This window comes from Triticum dicoccoides, chromosome 3A (assembly GCF_002162155.2).
Source record: "Triticum dicoccoides isolate Atlit2015 ecotype Zavitan chromosome 3A, WEW_v2.0, whole genome shotgun sequence".
In the NCBI taxonomy this organism is placed as follows: Eukaryota; Viridiplantae; Streptophyta; class Magnoliopsida; order Poales; family Poaceae; genus Triticum; species Triticum dicoccoides.
Window position 1 is genome coordinate 689335610 of NC_041384.1, and position 19372 is coordinate 689354981.

A 19372-nucleotide genomic window follows, 5' to 3' on the forward strand; every position below is an offset into this window, starting at 1 on the left:
TTCATATACCCCGAAAACATCCAGGAGCACCACGAAACCCTATTTCCACCGCCCCAACCTTCTGTACCCAAGAGATCCCATCTTGGGCCCTTTTTTGGAGCTTCACCGGAGGGGGAATCGATCACGGAGGGCTTCTACATCAACACCATAGCCTCTCCGATGATGTGTGAGTAGTTTACCTCAGAACTTCGGGTCCATAGTTATTAGCTAGATGGCTTCTTCTCTCACTTTGGATCTCAATACAATGTTCTCCTCGATATTCTTGGAGATCTATTTGATGTAACTCTTTTTGTGGTGTGTTTGTCGAGATCCGATGGATTGTGGGTTTATGATCAAGTTTATCCCTGAACAATATTTGATTCTTCTCTGAAATCTTTTATATATGATTGGTTATCTTTGTAAGTCTCTTCGAATTATCAGTTTGGTTTGGCCTACTAGATTGATCTTTCTTGCAATGGGAGAAGTGCTTAGCTTTGGGTTCAATCTTGCGGTGTCCTTTCCCAGTGACAGCAGGGGCAGCAAGACACGTATTGTATTGTTGCCATTGAGGATAAAAAGATGGGGTTTATATCATATTGCTTGAGTTTATCCCTCTACATCATGTCATCTTGCCTAATGTGTTACTCTGTTCTTATGAACTTAATACTCTAGATGCATGCTGGATAGCGGTCGATGTGTGGAGTAATAGTAGTAGATGCAGAATCGTTTCGGTCTACTTGTCGCAGACGTGATGCCTATATAGATGATCATGCCTAGATATTCTCATAATTATGCACTTTTCTATCAATTGCTCGACAGTAATTTGTTCACCCACCATAGTACTTATGCTATCTTGAGAGAAGCCACTAGTGAAACCTATGGCCCCCGAGTCTATTGTCCTTTATATTAATCTCCCGTCAACAAGCTATTTCTATTACCATTTATTTTGCAATCTTTACTTTCAATCTATATCATAAAAATACCAAAAATATTATTATTATTATTATTATCTTTATCAGATCTCACTCTCGTAAGTGACCGTGAAGGGATTGACAACTCCTTTATCGCATTGGTTGCGAGGTTCTTATTTGTTTGTGTAGGTATGAGGGACTTGCGTGTAGTCTCCTACTGGATTGATACCTTTGTGGGATGGCCTGGCTTATTAGGGATGATAGACTACTCATATCAATAAGGAATTCCTTCTTTTCCGGGAGCCCATTCGGACATAACTCTAAAGTTAAGCGTGCTCAGCTTGGAGTAGTGTCAGGATGGGTGACCGACCGGGAAGTTGCTCCCGTTTGCGCATGAGTGAGGACAAAGTGCGTAGAAAAGACTAGTATTGATCTGTGGGGCCAGTCTAGACCCCGCCAGGAGTAACGACCACCGACGGGTGTTTCCGGGGTGTTACAAGTTGGTATCAGAGTCGACCCTCGCGGTTACACAGATGGTTGCAGACAGGTGCGTGGTCATATTGTTCATGACATTTGTGACCCGTCGTGGCACACGGCATGGCACATGTACTGGACTAGAAGCACAGACGTATGTGCCAAGAGGGAACGTTCCTGTGGCCCGACGAGGACGTCGGTTCCTCTGAGTGGGGGTGTATGTGATGGCCTGGCTTATTAGGGATGATAGACTACTCATATCAATAAGGAATTCCTTCTTTTCCGGGAGCCCATTCGGACAGAACTCTAAAGTTAAGCGTGCTCAGCTTGGAGTAGTGTTAGGATGGGTGACCGACCGGGAAGTTGCTCCCGGGTGCGCATGAGTGAGGACAAAGTGCATAGAAAAGACTAGTATTGATCTCTGGGGCTAGTCTAGATCCCGCCAGGAGTAACGACCACCGGCGGGTGTGTCCGGGGCGTTACACTTTGTTCTCAAAAACAGAGGGAAATGCTTACGCTACTTTGCTGCATCAGCCTTTCCTCTTCAAGGGAAAACCAACGCTGTGCTCAAGAGGTAGAAAGAAGGATTTCTGGCATCATTGCCGGGGAGATCTACGCACAAGTCAAGACATATCAAGTACCCATCACAAACTCTTATCCCTGGCATTACACTATTTGCCATTTGCCTCTCGTTTTCCTCTCCCCCACTTCACCCTTGCCATTTTATTTGCCCTCTTTTCTAGTTCGCCTCTTTTTCACTTGCTTCTTGTGTCGTCGTGTGTCGTCATGGCTAGTCCCTTATCCGCCCCTTTGTCTCTCGAGTTTGAAGTTCTTCACTTCAAACAAAGACAAGGAGAAAATTTAAAATATGCTTGGTTTAGGATGATGGAATCTTATCGTAATTGCCCCCTAGAGGTGAATTTTAGAATTTTACTCCGCAATTTTTATGTTGGGCTGAATATGTTGCATGGACAACTCTTGGATTGCGTTGCCAAAGGGAATTTTATCGAAATTGATCCTAGTATTGCTCATGAAAGCATAGAGGGAATAGTGGGAGCACTACCTCAACAAAAGGGGTCACATCATGCCCAGGAAGAGACACAAGTTTTTGAAAAGATTTGCGAAGTAACGAAAATCTTACAAAAGTCTCTTGAACCTCTTAAGAGTGTTAGCGGACACCTTCACCGCATGAATATGTTGATTACCCTTTGCAATAAGTGGTTGGATTCTTTAGATCTAAAAATTTCCAAATATGAAGGGAAACGTAAAGAACCTCCCGAATTCGAGCATGACTCTGCTAAAAAAATTAAAACCAAAGAGGATAACACCTAGATCTATTCTTGCTTTTATGCCTAGCTAGGGGCGTTAAACGATAGCGCTTGTTGGGAGGCAACCCAATTTTATTTTTCTTTCTTGCTTTTTGGTTCTGTTTAGTAATAAATAATTAATCTAGCCTCTGTTTATATGTGGTTTTATGCTTTTAATTAGTGTTTGTGCCAAGTAGAACCTTTGGGAAGACTTGGGGAAAGTCTTTGCGATCTTGCTGTAAAAAAACAGAAACTTTAGTGCCTCACGAGATTTGCCGCCATTTTTTACTGGAGAGTGCGATTAAGTTGATTATTTTTGCAGATTATTAATAGATAAATTATTCACGTCCAGAAATTTATTTTAGAATTTTTGGGGTTACAAAAGTATTCGAAACCTACAGATTACTACAGACTGTTTTGTTTTTGACAGATTCTGTTTTTCGCGTGTTGTTTGCATATTTTGATGACTCTATGGCTAGTATCGGAGGTTATGAACCATAGAGAAGTTGGAATACAGTAGGTTTAACACCAAAATAAATAAATAATGAGTTCATTACAGTACCTTAAGTGGTGGTTTGTTTTCTTATACTAACGGAGCTCATGAGATTTTATGTTTAAGTTTTGTGTTGTGAAGTTTTCAAGTTTTGGGTAAAGATTTGATGGATTATGGAACAAGGAGGGGAAAGATCCTAAGATTGGGGATGACCAAGGCACCGTAAGGTAAAATTCAAGTACAACCAAAAGCCTAAGCTTGGGGATGCCCCGGAAGGCATCCCCTCTTTCGTCTTCTTCTTCTATCGGTAACTTTACTTGAGGCTATATTTTTATTCACCACATGATATGTGGTTTGCTTGGAGCGTCTTGTATGATTTGAGTCTTTTCTTTTTAGTTTACAACGATCATCCTTGCTGTACACACCTTTTGGGAGAGACACACATGAATTGAAATTTATTAGAATACTCTATGTGCTTCACTTATATCTTTTGAGCTAGATAATTTTGCTCTAGTGCTTCACTTATATCTTTTAGAGCACGGTGGTGGTTTTATTTTATAGAAATTATTGATCTCTCATGCTTCACTAATATCATTTTGAGAGTCCCTTAGAACAGCATGGTAATTTGCTTTGGTTGTGAAACTAGTCCTAATATGATAGGCATCCAAGATGGGTATAATAAAAACTGTCATAGAAAGTGCATTGAATACTATGAGAAGTTTGATACTTGATAATTGTTTTGAGATATAAAGGTGGTGATATTAGAGTGTGCTAGTTGAGTAATTGTGAATTTGAGAAATACTTGTGTTGAAGATTGCAAGTCTCGTAGCATGCACGTATGGTAACCGTTGTGCAACAAATTTGAAACATGAGGTGTTCTTTGATTGTCTTCCTTATGAGTGGCGGTCGGGGATGAGCGGTGGTATTTTCCTACCAATCTATCCCCCTAGGAGCATGCACGTAGTGCTTGGTTTTTGACGGCTTGTAGATTTTTGCAATAAGTATGTGAGTCCTTTATGACTAATGTTGAGTCCATGGATTATACGCACTCTCACCCTTCCATCACTGCTAGCCTCTTCGGTACCGTGCATTACCCTTTCTCACCTTGAGAGTTGGTGCAAACTTCGCCAGTGCATCCAAACCCTGTGATATGATACGCTCTATCACACATAAACCTCCTTATATATTCCTCAAAACAGCCACCATACCTACCTATTATGGCATTTCCATAGCCATTCCGAGATATATTTCCATGCAACTTTCCACCGTTTCATTTATGACACGCTTCATCATTGTCATATTGCTTTGCATGATCATGTAGTTGACATCGTATTTGTGGCAAAGCCACCATGGATAATTTACCATACATGTCACTCTTGATTCATTGCCCTTCCCGATACACCGCCGGAGGCATTCATATAGAGTCATATTTTGTTCTAGTATCGAGTTGTAATCATTGAGTTGTAAATAAATAGAAGTGTGATGATCAGCATTAATAGAGCATTGTCCCAAAAAAAGGGAAGGCCAAAAAAAGAAAGGCCCAAAAAAAGAGAGAGAAAAAAGGACAATGCTACTATCCTTTTTTCCACACTTGTGCTTCAAAGTAGCACCATGATCTTTATGATAGAGAGTCTCTTGTTTTGTCACTTTCATATACTAGTGGGAATTTTTCATTATAGAACTTGGCTTGTATATTCCAACAATGGGCTTCCTCAAATGACCTAGGTCTTCGTGAGCAAGCAAGTCGGATGCACACCCACTTAGTTTCTTTTGTTGAGCTTTCATACATTTATAGCTCTAGTGCATCCGTTGCATGGCAATCCCTAATCCTTGCATTGACATCAATTGATGAGAATCTCCCTAGCCCGTTGATTAGCCTCATCGATGTGAGGCTTTCTCCTTTTTTGTCTTCTCCACATAACCCTCTATCATTATTCTAATGCACCCATAGTGCTATATTCATGGCTCATGCTCATGTATTGCGTGAAAGTTGAATTTTTTTTTGAGATTACTAAATTATGAAACAATTGCTTGTCTTGTCATCGGGGTTGTGCAAGATGAGAGCATTCTTATGTGACGAAAATGGAGCATGACCAAACTATATGATTTTGTAGGGATGAACTTTCTTTTCCCATGTTATTTTGAGAAGACATGATTGCTTAGTTAGTATGCTTGAAGTATTATCATTTTTATGTCAATATTAAACTTTTGTCTTGAATCTCTCGGATCTGAACATTCATGCCACAATAAAGAAAATTACATTGAGAATTATGCTAGGTAGCATTCCACATCAAAAATTCTGTTTTTATCATTTACCTACTTGAGGACCATCAGGAATTAAGCTAGGGGATGCTTGATACGTCTCCAACATATCTATAATTTTTTATTGTTCCATGCTATTATATTATCTGTTTTGGATGTTAATGGGCTTATTTATACACTTTTATATTATTTTTGGGACTAACCTACTAACCCAAGGCCGAGTGCAAATTGTTTTTTTTGCTATTTTAGTGTTTCGCGGAAAAGGAATATCAAACGAAATCCAATTGGAATAAAACCTTCGGGAGAGTTATTTTTGGAACAAACGTGATCCATGGGACTTGGAGTGGACGTCAAGAAACCAACAAGGAGGCCACGAGGCAGGGGCACGCGCCTACCCCCCTCGGCGCGCCCTCCACCCTCGTGGATCCCTCGTGGCTCCACCTACCTACTTCTTCCTCCTATATATATTCATATACCCCGAACACATCCAGGAGCACCACGAAACCCTATTTCCACCACTGCAACCTTCTGTACCCAAGAGAACCCATCTTGGGCCCTTTTCTGGAGCTCCGTCGGAGGGGGAATCGATCACAGAGGGCTTCTACATCAACACCATAGCCACTCCGATGATATGTGAGTAGTTTACCTCAGACCTTCGGTTCCATAGTTATTAGCTAGATGGTTCTTCTCTCTCTTTGGATCTCAATACAATGTTCTCCTCGATCTTCTTGGAGATCTATTTTATGTAACTATTTTTGCGGTGTGTTTGTCGAGATCCGATGAATTGTAGGTTTATGATCAAGTTTATCTATGAACAATATTTGATTCTTCTCTGAAATTTTTTATGTATGATTGGTTATCTTTGCAAGTCTCTCTGAATTATCAGTTTGGTTTGGCCTACTAGATTGATCTTTCTTGCAATGGGAGAAGTGCTTAGCTTTGGTTTCAATCTTGCGCCGTCCTTTCCCAGTGACAGCAGGGGCAGCAAGGCACGTATTGTATTGTTACCACCGAGGATAAAAATATGGGGTTTATATCATATTGCTTGAGTTGATCCCTCTACATCATATCATCTTGCCTAATGCGTTACTCTATTCTTATGAACTTAATACTCTAGATGCATGCTGGATAGCGGTCGATGTGTAGAGTAATAGTACTAGATGCAGAATTATTTCGGTCTACTTGTCGCGGACGTGATGCCTATACACATGATCATGCCTAGATATTCTCATAATTATGCACTTTTCTATCAATTGCTTGACAGTAATTTCTACACCCACTGTAATACTTATGCTATCTTGAGAGAAGCCACTAGTGAAACCTATGGCCCCCGGGTCTATTCTCCTTTATATTAATCTCGTCAACAAGCTATTTCTATTACCATTTATTTTGCAATCTTTACTTTCAATCTATATCATAAAAATACCAAAAATATTTATCTTATTATTATCTCTATCAGATCTCACTCTCGTAAGTGGCCGTGAAGGGATTAACAATACCTTTATCATGTTGGTTGCGAGGTTCTTATTTGTTTGTGTAGGTACGAGGGACTTGTGTGTAGTCTCCTACTGGATTGATACATTGGTTCTCCAAAACTGAGGGAAATACTTATGCTACTTTGCTGCATCACCCTTTCCTCTTCAAGAGAAAACCAATGCAGTGCTCAAGAGGTAGCAGGCTTCTTATTCTCTTCACTTTGCTTATCCTTCGAGCTTTGAGCAAGGAGATCGAAAATGGCAGCAAGATGAGCTAGAACTCGGGTTTGAGCTGGTGGGTGATTTTTTCTAGAGCAAGACGAAGTGTGTGGGTGCAAGGATAAGTGGAGGGGACCCGCATGGGGTCCACAAGGAAGGGGGCGCGCCCGGGGTGGTCGCCCTCCACCCTCGTGGGCACATGGTGGGTCCCCCTGGTGTGTTATCAGTGCCAATAATTCTTAAATATTCTGGAAAAAAATCATATTTCATTTTCAGGGCATTTGGAGAACTTTTATTTTCGGGGTATTTTTTATTGCAAGGTTGATCACGTCTTGTTAACAAACTCATTACGAATAACATGAGACCAGAGAAATTTCGAATAACACTAGGTTACCTCAACGGGGATATGCACATCCCCAACAATAAGAATATCATATTTCTTCTTGACAGTAGGAAGAGGAAATTCAAAACCTCCAATAGTGATTGTTGAATTTTTTTCTATAGAATTGATACTGTGGACTTGAGGTTGTTTCTTGGGAAAGTGTACCGTATGCTCATTACCATTAACATGAAAAGTGACATTGCCTTTGTTGCAATCAATAACAGCCCCTGCAGTATTCAAAAAGGGTCTACCAAGGATAATCGACATACTATCGTCCTTGGGAATATCAAGAATAACAAAGTCTGTTAAAATAATAATGTTTGCAACCACAATAGGCACATCCTCACAAATACCGGCAGGTATAGCAGTTGGTTTATCAACCATTTGCAAAGATATTTCAGTGGGTGTCAACTTATTCAAATCAAGTCTATGATATAAAGAGAGAGGCATAACACTAAAACCGGCTCCAAGATCACATAAGCAGTTTTAACATAGTTTCTTTTAATGGAGCATGTTATAGTTGGTACTCCGGGATCTCCAAGTTTCTTTGGTATTCCACCCTTAAAAGTGTAATTAGCAAGCATGGTGGAAATTTCAGCTTCCGGTATCTTTCTTTTATTAGTAACAGTATCCTTCATGTATTTAGCATAAGGGTTCCTTTTAAGCATATGAGTCAAACGCATATGCAAAAAGATAGGTCTAATCATTTCAGCAAAGCGCTCAAAATCCTCATCATCATTTTTCTTGGATGGTTTAGGAGGAAAAGGCATGGGTTTCCAAACCCATGGTTCTCTTTCCTTACCGTGCTTCCTAGCAACAAAGTCTCTCTTATCATAACGTTGATTCTTTGATTGTGAGTTATCAAGATCAACAACATGTTCTATCTCTACATCATTGTCATTGCTAGGTTGAGCATCAACATGAACATCATCATTAACATTATCTCTAGGTTCATGTTCATTACCAGATTGTGTTTCAGCATCAGAAATAGAAATATCATTGGGATTCTCAGGTGTGTCAACAACAGGTTCACTAGAAGCATGCAAAGTATTATCATTTTTCTTCTTCTTCTTCTTCTTAGAAGAACTGGGTGCATCAACAGTAGTTCTCTGAGAATCTTGCTCAATCCTCTTAGGGTGGCCCTCAGGATACAAAGGTTCCTGAGTCATTTTACCCCCTCTAGTCATAACTCTAACATCATTATCATTTTTCTTATTATTTAATTCACTGAGCAAATCATTCTGAGCCTTAAGTACTTGTTCTACTTGAGTGGTAACCATAGAAGCATGTTTACTAATAAGTTTAAGTTCACCTTTAACTCTAGACATATAATCACTCAAGTGTTCATGCATATCAACATTGCGTTTCAATTGTCTACCAACATAAGCATTGAAGCTTTCTTGTTTAGCAATAAAATTATCAAACTCATCTAAGCATTGGCTAGCAGACTTATAACGAGGAATATCACCTTCATCAAATCTATAGAGAGAATTTACCTTTACTACCTTTGTCAGGTTATCAAGACCATGTATTTCTTCAATAGGTGGTAAATTCTTAACATCTTCAGCTTTAATACCTTTTTCTTTCATAGATTTCTTTGCCTCTTGCATATCTTCAGGACTGAGAAATAGAATACCCCTTTTCTTCGGAGTTGGCACTACAAAAAAATACACTTCCGTGATGATACGTGTTTGTCATAGTAGGTCGCGTTTTTTGTCATGCATGTACATCCATGACGATTTTATGATAGAATCAAGATAGTCATACCTGTGATGTCGTAGAAGTGTTCCATGACATTACCAAAATTATCATCACGGAAGTGTGCACTTCCATGATGATAAATCACGCGTCACAGAAGTGCTTTCGTCAAGGGTGACCGGCACATGGCATCCACCGTAACGGTACGCCGTTAAGCTATCGGGTCGGGTTTTGGATCCGATAACCCGTTAACAGCCCCGACCAATGGGGATTTTCCACGTGTAAAATCATCATTGGCTGGAGGAAACACGTGTCGGCTCATCGTTGGGACAGATGTCATCCACTCATTAGACAGAAGGCGCCTATGATACATCGACACGTGGCATGGCCCAATAGTGGCCCATTCCTGTGAAAAGGCCGGCCCGTTTGACTTTCCAAAAGGTGGCGGGCTGGCCCATGGAAAGCCTGTTAACGGCCTGTTCGCATATAGCCCATTTACATCCCACTAACCCAAGGCCCGTTATGCCCTATCCGAATTAGGCCCAGTAGCGTCATCTGGGCCATCCAATATGATTCCACCCAGTTTTCACTTCTGGCCCATGTATGGCCCATGAAGTCTTTCGGCCCATATGAGGCCCTATGTAACTCTTGGCCTATTAACGACCCGTGGTGAAACTGGCCCGTAATGAATAGTGTATCACTTTACACCCATTAACGACCCGTGGTGAAACTGGCCCGTAATGAACAGTGTATCACTTTATACCCATTAACGGCCCGTTATTTCATTGGGCCGTTTCCAGCCCATGTTATCTTTCGGCCTTCTCAGAGCCCATTTATTCTTGGGCTCATTTCCAGCATTCGTTTACTTACGGCCCGTTACTGTCATTTTCTGCTTGTGGGCCAAATTCAGCCCGTGGTTACAGTCGGTCCGTTTGTGGTCCATTAATACGTTGGGCCGTTTTCATAGCGTCATCAAATACGGCCTATTAACGATGGCCCGTTATGGTCGGCCCATGAACGGACGATTCCAACTCTAGCCCGTTTACGGCCATAATGTGGCCTGTTATTGGCCCTTGTTTGGCCAATCAATCATACGACCCGTATAAGGCCCATTGATGATACAGCCCGTAGAAGGCCCATTGTTTCTACGGCCCGTAGAAGGCCCATTGTTTCTACGGCCCGTAGAAGGCCCACTGTTTCTACGGCCCGTAGGAGGCCAAGTGTCACTACCGTAAATATTAGCCCATGGTTATTGTGGCCTAGTTTTAAAAAATAGATTATTGCAGCCACTAGCAAACCGCGGAAAAAGAACTGCACTGACTACAAGCAAACAAATAAACAAGACAACAAGGAAATAAATAAGCAAGCAACTTATGCTAGGCTATCACTGCTATTACACATATTACATCCACTGGGCATCAAAGTTTGCCACCAGTGCAAATATAGGGAACAAAGTAGCATATAAACGCCGCAGCAAAACAAGTCGAGAACTGAAACCACTTCGGAAGAGTTCAAGAAACAATATCCTAGGTACCCATAATGTTGGCAGGATGCTTAGCAAGCTTATTAACTTTCTCGTGTTTGGCGCTTAAATCCTCCAGCGCTTTCTCGTGTTTGGCGCTTAAATCCTCTAGCGCTTGCTCTTGCACAAGAATTTTGCAGGTACTTCCTCAGTCCTTCGGCTTCTTGCCGCAGCACAGCTGACTGATGCCTTTCAGCTTGTAGCTGAGACTGAAGAAGCCGAAGAGATTCAGGCAGCGAGTTCGAAGAGCTTGTGCCAGCGGTACTGGCCAGTAACTCGGACACTACATCAACGCAGGACTGTGGGGTTTTCTCACTGTCTACAAGATCGTTTTTATCACCTTTCTTGGAGACCAACAGGCTTGTCTCACTATCTTGAACCTTATCTGCATTACTTTCTCTACCATTGCATAGTGGGGTGCTCTTCTCCAATATTCTGTTTGCATACTACAAGAGAAACAAGCAGACACATCACAGGTTTAGCTTGTAGTATACGAAACTCATTTTGGTAAACCGGTTCAGTAGTAAGGTGGACAGGATAATAGCATGAAACAAACATATATCTATGTACTATGGTCACTGTATTATCCATATCATTCTAGTTTATGTTACCTAATCAAGATAGAGACATAGTTCAACTCATATATTTTTCAGACACAGCAACATAGACAGAATATAAGTGTGAGAAACTACACAGCATTGGCAGCACTTGTAATGTACATCACATGAGAACATAACTATTTATACAACTTAAACTGAAATCAACATAGAGCAAGAAGTTAGAACAGCAATCCAGTTAAAGAAATAGGTTTAAAACATACATGTTGCGCCATTGGAGTTTCAATTGGATCCTTCAAATTCGAAAATAGTTGGTATGAGTAAATACAGTGATGCAACATCAAAGGAGTATGGACCATAGCTACGGAATCTGACCTGAGAATAGTTGCTCTTCTGCTTTAAACATGGACTTGGGTTAGCTGTGGTGGTCTTTGTGCTTTGGGCACTGCAGTAGCTTTACAAACTGCTCGTGTGGGGGTACTCTGTGGTGGACATGGTGCTTTGTCAACTATAAGTTGGTTACTATCCGCTGGGGTTGCGCTTAGATGGGTTGTAGCTGGTTCTCTACCCAACGGCGTAAGTGTGCAATCTGGAAGAGTCTCGATTATGTGTGGTGGGGCTAGTTTGTGGGCCAGTACAATCATGGTTCTATCTGCATCGACGGGTAGCACTGTCTTTGTGAAGAACGGGTTTTTGCTCCCTTAGATATCACCCCCTCCAATTCAAATGGCTGATAAACAAGAAAAGAAATTGAACGTACAGACATTGTATGATAGACAGATGTGGTAATTCACATATATGTTGTCTAACCAAACAAGACAGCATGACACAATTTCACATATATGATGCCTAACTAAACAGGATAGCATGACACAGTTTCAGATATATGATGGATAACTTAACAGGATATAATGTCATAATTCAGCATATGATGAGTACCTAAACAGGATGACATGACAAAACTATATGATGTCTTTCTAAAATAGGTTGGGATGAAATAATTCACATACATGTTGTCTAAGTATACAGGATGGCATGATATAATTGACATAATTGATTCATATACTAAGCAGCTGGCACTCGCATGTATGATCACTAAACTAAGCAGATAGAATTCAATATTGTGTATATGATGCCTAACTAAGCAATGCAAGACACCATATGCATCATATGAGAAATATAAACATTGCAACTTAGAGCATACACCTCAGGTGGGATATAGGACTGGTCATCTGTCTCTGAATCCTCCTCTGAGGAGCTCCGTGTAACCATCGAGATATATGCTTCAACATGTACCATTGCCTGCTCTGAAGACCTTGTTTTCACTCCAGATTTTTCCATAACCGGCTCAAATGGCTGATACACATGAAGAGTAGTTCAATATACACAAATTGTTGACAAATGGAATACGTAATGAAAAAAAATGGCATGAGATAATTCACATATATGATGCCTAGCTCCATGGCGGTGCATAATTCACATATATGATAACTGGCTGAAAAGCATGGCATTGCATAATTCACATATCTGATATAGAAAGCAAACAAGAGGCATTCACACAAAGCATTTCTAATCTAAGCAGATGGCATGGCAATTCAAGACACCATATGCATGATATGAGCAATATAACCCAGCCAAGTTAGAGCATGCACCTCGGGGGGGGGGGGATATGACTGGTCATCTCTCTCTGAATCCTCCTCTGATGAGCTATCTGTAACCAGCAAGAAATCTGCATCGACAGGTAGCACTGACTGCTCAGAAGACCTTGTTTTCACTCCAGATTTTCCCATGACCGACTCAAATGGCTGATGCACAGGAAGAGTAGATGAATGTATAAACATTATTGACAAATGGAATACATTATGGAAAAAAATATGGCACGATACAATTCACATATATGATGACTGGCTAAACAGGATGGCATTGCATGATTCACGTATATGATGTCTGGCTAAAGAAGATGGCATTGCATAATTCCCATATACTCTCTCCGTTCCTAAATATTTGTCTTTTTAGAGATTTCAAATGGACTACCACATACGAATGTATATAGACATATTTTAGAGTGTAGATTCACTCATTTTGTTCCGTATGTAGTCACTTGTTGAAATCTCTAAAAGACAAATATTTAGGAATGGTGGGAGTATGATATAGAAACCAAACAGGTGGCATTCATACAAAGCAAATCTAAACTAAGCTGATGACATATAAGATGTATAATGTAAGCAATGCAAGGCGCTATATGCATGATATGACCAACATCAGCATGCCAGGTTAGAGCAAACACCTCAGGTGGTAAACAGGCATGGTCGGCTCCTTCTAAATCTCCATCTGAACAGTTATCTTCCTGTGGAATACAATCTGGAAATGCAGGAGGGGGGCCACTTCGCCCACCATGGAGCGGCGACTGCATGACATTATATCCGCACGCAACGGTCTTCTCTTTTTCTCTACATGTTCAGTACGATTGTGTACAATATATGACATGCATAATAAACAAATAGTTAGATTTTGTAAGGCCTAAGGGGTGCATGCAAAAATTAAGACTGATGGTAGCAAACGAGTGGATGGAGCCAAAACTAATGATAGCGGGTAGATTATAGCTTCAGTTCAAAAAGATAGACAATGGATCATCTATTGTTTGTTGCCCACCCAACATGAACCACATAGAAGACCCCAGATGAACCAGATAGTAGACAGATACTATTCGTTGCTGGCTCGATATGAGACCCATGTGCAATTCAAAACTCAAGATTGAATGATAAAGTAGCAGGTAATAATAACCGATGTATAACATAAGCCAACACGAAAGACTGCGATCTCTCTTCCAGAACTGTGTAGTCCTCAGGTTCATCTACTCAGTCGATGATGGTAATGCAGTTGGCGTGGCTGCCAGCAACGGGGAAGATGATCTCAGGCGGCGAAAGGAAGTCTGCAGGGGGGATCTCTGCTGCAGTGAACACTTCTGTCGATGGTGCACCTCAGGTGGGGTGGATGACGACACGACAGGAGCAGGACATAACACGCAGAGTTTTCTTTGACACCTATCTGGAAATGAAGTAAATCTGTAAGGGCTCCTTAGAATTGGAGGATTCTATAAACACAGGGACAGGAAAAATACAGGAATAGGATAGGAATACACGTGCAAAACAGAGCATTTGGAAACATAGGATTTCAGTCAACCTGGGTGTTTGGCTCACATGAATTGGAAGAACAGAGGAATGGAGAAACAAAGTGATGCGACGAGTGTACAACCTCTTTGGCATAGCCTTGTGGACCTCAGCATCATTGGGTTGGGCGTGGAGGATGGTGATGATGATGGTGTGACTGTCGGAGGTGGGGAAGAAGATCTGATGCCTCTGGAAACGGCGCCGAGGGTATTGCTCCGCTGTGATGGACGGTTCCGTCGTTGGAGCAGCTCCGCTAAGGTGTACGGCGACGAGGCTAAAGCATGACAAGACAGACAACGTTAATCTGAAGTGGGACCCTAATATCATCTGTAATAGATGATGTAAAATACATCACCAAAAAGTGCTAGATGTAAAACGCATCAGCCGCGCCACGGCCGCTCCGACAGATGTTGTAAGTACTGTTCACCTTGAACTTAACTGAAGAAAATGAACTTCATAGTCGAAACTGAATTTTACTGTTGAAACTGATTGAACTAGTAATAAAGCATTGCAATAGATGTTTAGGGCGTTCGAGCACTAGTAGCGGAGAAGCAGTGATCTAAATCAGTAGACGCTCGAGTAGGGAACGCACTAACAGAGAGCAAGTCGTGCAGTAGCACCACGAGCGAGTGCTAAAGCAGCAACTCCTGTAGCTGCCGGAGGTCGTGCAGCAGCAGCAGCAGCAGCGCAAGCGAGAGCAAGAGCAGAGCAGCAGCATGAATGAAAGCAGGAGCAGTGTAGTAGCACGACCGACAGCAAGAACAGAGTCACGGCACGAGCGAGAGCCGGAGCAGCTGCAGCTAGTGCCGTTGTGGAAGTCACCGCCGAGGAAGCAACGGCATGGGAGAGAGACACCGTGGATGATGTGGCCGGCGACGGCACCATTGATGGAGACACACCATGTCTACTCGGTATCGAGCACCGGCAGCCCCGTGAGATCAAATAAAAGATAAAATGCAGCGGTGAGTGTAGAACCTCCTTGGTGGCGCCGAGTTGGCCTCGGCTTCATCGGAGGAATTGGTGAGGGTGCTGCGGTTCCGGTGGGGCAGGTCAAGACGGCGCTGTGGGGATTGAGGTGGCGCAATAGACGAGGCGAACATCGGGGCAGCTACTTGGAGGTGGAGGATGGGGCGGCTGATCCGGCGGGACGACGAGATCGACAACGGATCCTCATCCGGTGCGGTGGATGAGGGACGGCGAGCTGTTGCGGTGGACGACGTAGTCGAGGAAGAGTCTCCGGCTGGGCGGCGGTCGGGAGGCCGACGGAGGAGCGTGGGGTTTCGCGGGTTTTGGCGGCCTCGGTGTACGAATGGGGGGTGAAGAGGGAGGGGGGAGACAAGCTTAGGGACATGCTTTTCCGAAATGTAGGGTAAGTTACCAGCGTACCCCCACTGGTTTTGACACCGTGACGTGGAGCTTCATTTCCGGTTGAGGGGTAGAAGGGGGATTTCGCGTGTCTGGGCTGCGGGAGCAATTTCGGATGAGGAGGGAGTTCTCGTGCGAGTCCAAATTTCGGGATAACAAGGCGCGGCGCGGGTTGAAGAAGCGGGAGTTTCAAAGCAAGTGAGACAAAACATACTCGAGCTTGAAAATTTCGGGATAACAAGGTGTGGATTCCTTGTTCGGCAGGACAAACTTAACGTGTAAAAAAACAATTCATACAAGACACAAGAGAGTCATGTCCCCTTTTACTATATTGCTATAGATGCCATTGAAAAAACTACAAGAAAAATGTAAAAAAATCGGGAGAACAAGATTACCCTGCACAGTATCAAATCGATTCGCACTTCCCTCAACAACAAAAACAAATCAATTCCCACCAAAGAAAGAGTAATGTCCCTTTTTATATGACTACAGATGACATGATCTTGAATTTCAATTTTTGAATCCACGTTATGTTGAATTTGAATATATCATTAGGTGACCTTGCGGTTTATAATTGATGTAGTCGTACATTTTGATCTTCCATCATATGTGAACATTTTACTCCACCATGTGAACATATATATTGTCGTCTACCATATGGACTAAATTTGAATCAATTTTCCTTATTTGAATATGTTTGTTGTCAAGTTATACAATAATTTAAATATTATCTTGATAACAAAAAACATACATATAGCAGTAATCATATTTCACTATGAACTACATGTACCATACGCTCTCCAATTCAAATATTTGTCTCCATTTTATGTAGAATTCAAATCATAGTACATTATTGGTCTAGGTAGCGAGATGTTTGGGATAATCTAAATCCTGTTTTCATACGTATAATTTTTGGCTGAATTGGGACAAGTTTTGGTATAAGCCTCTTGCAAAACCGGAGATTCTCTCAACAAGCCTCGTGGTTCCGAGAGGGAACGTGTCACCTTTGTGTGCGAAATGATATACACTGCCTCCCCCTGATTTTATTTACAGAGGCAACATAGAACTATATGAGTGCCCTGTTAAATTTTGGAATTATTTCGGGTTCATTTGGCCTTTTTATACATTAATTGAGTTTCTGGACTTTTAATGTGCATAATCTAAATATGAATTGCATGCACATGCTCCGGTGCACCAAAGTCGGTTGAAAAATCACATGTCTGTCCTTGGTTGAATTTCTAGGTCCCATGGAAGAAATGAGAATGAAATTTAAACATCTGGGCGTCATGACTCGGCCGAGAACATCGAAAAACTTTGATTTTAAATTCATGTAAATCCAAAACTCGCTTGGAAATCATGAAACTTGGCATGGTGTCATGTCATGGCACTAACATGTTGTGGTAAAAAATTGGGCCGATTTGGAAGCTCGTGGTTCTAAGAGGGAACGTGCCACCTTTGAGTGTGAAACGATATACACTACCCCCCCCCTTGAGTTTCTTAACAAAGGCAACATAGAACTACATTAGTGCCCTGTTAAATTTTGGAATTATTCCGGGTTCGTTTGTCGTTTTTATACATTAATTGAGTTTCTGGTCATTTAATGTGCATAAGTCAAATTTGAACTACAAGCACATGCTCTCGTGCACCAAAGTTGGTTGAAAAATCACATTTGTGTCCTCCGGTGAATTTCTAGGTCCCATGCAAAAATGAGAATAAAATTAAAACATCTGGGCATTGTGGCTCGACCGAGAACATTGAGAAACTTGGTTTTAAAATTCTTGTAAATCCAAAACACGTCTGAAAATCATGAAACTTGGCATGGATGTCATGTCATGGTACTACCATGTTGGGGTAAAAAAAATTGGCTGAATAGGAACATATTTTGGTATAAGCTTCTTGCAAACCGAAGCTTCTCTCAAGAAGGCTCATGGTTCTGAGAGGGAACGTGCCACCTTTGAGTGTGAAACGATATATGTTGTCCCCCTTGAGTTTATTTACAAAGGCAACATAGAACTACATGAGTGCCCTGTTAAATTTTGGAATTATTCCGGCTTCGTTTGGCCTTATTTACACATTAATTGAGTTTTTGGTCATTTAATGTGCATAATTCAAATTTGAACTACAAGAACATGCTCCCATGCACCAAAGTTGGTTGAAAAATCACATTTGTGTCCTCGGGTGAATTTCTACTCCCTCCTTCCATCTATATATGTCCTAATGCGTTTTTCGAGGCTAACTTTGACCAAACATTAGAGTAATAATATATGACATGCAACTTACACAAAGCATACCTTCAAATTTGTATGTCAAAGGAGCTTCCAATAATATAATTTTCATAGTATACATCTCATGTGCTATTAATCTTGTCAATAGTCAAAGGCTGTCTTGAAAAACACATTAGGCCCTATATAGATGGAAGGAGGGAGTAGGTCCCATGCAAAAAATGAGAATAAAATTCAAACATCTGGGCATCGTGGCTCGGTCGAGAACATTGAGAAACTTGGTTTTAAAATCATGAAACTTGGCATGGTGTCATGTCATGGTAGTACCATGCCGTGTTAAAAAAAATGGCTGAATAGGAACAAATTTTGGTATAAGCTTCTTGCAAATCGGAGCTTCACTCAAGAAGGCTCGTGGTTCTGGGAGGGAACGTGTCACCTTTGTGTGCATAATTCAAATTTGAAATACAATCACATGTTCCAGTGCACCAAAGTTGGTTGAAAAATCACATGTGTGTCCTCGCGTAAATTTCTAGGTTCCATGCAAGAAATGGGAATGAAATTCAAAATTCTGGGCGTCGTGGCTGGGTTGGAAACATTGAGAAACTTAGACACGCATGAAAATAATGAAACTTGGCTTGGTGCCATGACATGGCACCAACATGCTGTGGTAAATTTGCAGTCTGATTTGCGAAGGCGCACACATTAACAATCAACAAAGTCATTTTGGAACAAGTGTTGTCAAGTTACAATCGGAAACACAAGTATTATTGAAACCGTGGGCGTTCTACTTACTAGTACCATTTACGTGCCGCCACGTGTCCCCATTTTTTATTAGCTAGGAGGCGTCGTGCAGGGTAGCTATTTGAGTACGAGAGGCGTGCGATCAGACCCCTGCGCGTGCATATCGGGAGGAGAGTCCTTTGACGTCCATCTGCCGTCCACCTCTCTCCCAAGGTCTCCATTAATGGTGCCTGAGCCTCTGTTTAATGGCGTGGCTATGTCTCACTCGACTGAGATTTAAGAGAGAAAAAAGAAAATCTGAAAGCACGGATCTTGATGTAAGATCTGACGGACCTATATAGCATCTACTGCGACTTATAGCAAGACTGATGAATATATAAGAACGACTAATTTTTTTATCAAAGAAGGGCTTGCCCCTTCCGATTTTCATTACATAAAACCACCACAGTTCACAAGAAGTTCAGCACAACTCCAGCCTAGCACGAAGGACTAAAAGCTACCAGATTGAAATTGCAACATCCAAAGAGGCCAACAAAGGCCAAACATCCGCGCTAGAACCCAACATTACACAACTGACGACACAATCCACATCCTA